Below are 1,189 nucleotides of genomic sequence, written 5' to 3' on the forward strand. Positions count from 1 at the left end.
TTAGCAGTTCCACCAAAGAGACATGTCTCTCATACTACAGCTGCACAGTATGGTAAAAACATCATATAGTGATTATTTAGACAGTTATTGCAACTGGTGTGATTCAGCATCAGTGTGGGAATGACCATTTGTGCATTAGAAATGGGATTTTCACTGAAAAAAACGATTAAAATCACAAAGATGGGAATTATTCGTGGATCTTAAGTTTTCTTATATCTGGAGAACAATATTTGTAGTCCAGGGCATCTCTGCAGAACTACAGTACTGCATTGTAATGCTGTTTGTCACACACTTTACTTTCATCAAAAAACAGCAACTTCTGTGATTTGGATATTGCACTTGGCCATATTGTGATTTCGATAATTGTGCAGCCCTATCTCATTCGCATGTGAAAGACTTTGTTTGGTTCTTTTTTTAAAAGGTCAAATCTTAAACTCAAAAGGAATGGAGTAAAAAGAAAAATGCTTCCCTCTGTAGTGGAGCAGAAGTCTAAAGCAACAGAAACTAGAAAAACTCAAGTAAAGTCCAAGAAGCTCAACTTAAGTAGAGAATACAATAAACGTACCAAGTAACAGTCCACCACTGATAACAACAGTACGGAGCACCTGAGAGAGGAGCAGGTGGATGAGTTGCTTTTAGATTTGATCTTGTGGTGTTGCAGTATTAAGCCCTTCAATTGTTTTTATCCGTGTAGTTTTAAAAAACAAAATTTAATCCCCTGAATCTCTGAAGTGTTTCTAAAAATGTTTTGAAATAAAGAGAGTGACCTCACTGAAACACACAGGTTTTCTTCTTCTGCAGGGACACTGTACAGCTGGTGTGTGTGTGTGTGTGTGTGTGTGTGTGAGAGAGTGAAAGAGTGCGTGGGTGACTTTGATCTTCCCAGTACTTTGTGCATGAAAAGGTGCCAGGTGAAACAAGTACCAACACGTGTTAATGGTGTGTGTGACAACTTCTCTTTCCTCCTGCTCTCTTCCTTCCTTCCTTCCTGCTCTCTCTCCGTGTCTCTTTCTCTCTCTCACACACAACACACATCACACACACCTCTAAAATGTGAAACTGTTTGAGTCTTGTCTCTTCGCGTTTGGCCAGCTTCTCCTTTAGGTCCATGCCAATAAAGTGCAGGATATGATCAATAGAGAGGAAGGGGAGGGGACGCAGAGAGAGAGACGACGAAGAGAGAGAGAGA

At 40.3% G+C, this 1,189-nt stretch overlaps 1 protein-coding gene across 1 annotated transcript in view; it reads right to left on the reverse strand.

Moving 5' to 3' along the window:
• The window catches only part of lrp3 (low density lipoprotein receptor-related protein 3), an 8,528-nt gene that overhangs the window by 6,401 nt on the left and 938 nt on the right, over positions 1-1,189 (reverse strand). The window lies entirely within an intron of this gene.

This window comes from Morone saxatilis, unplaced genomic scaffold (genome assembly GCF_004916995.1).
Source record: "Morone saxatilis isolate NCDOM2014 unplaced genomic scaffold, NCSU_SB_2.0 Contig11, whole genome shotgun sequence".
NCBI lineage: Eukaryota > Metazoa > Chordata > Actinopteri > Moronidae > Morone > Morone saxatilis.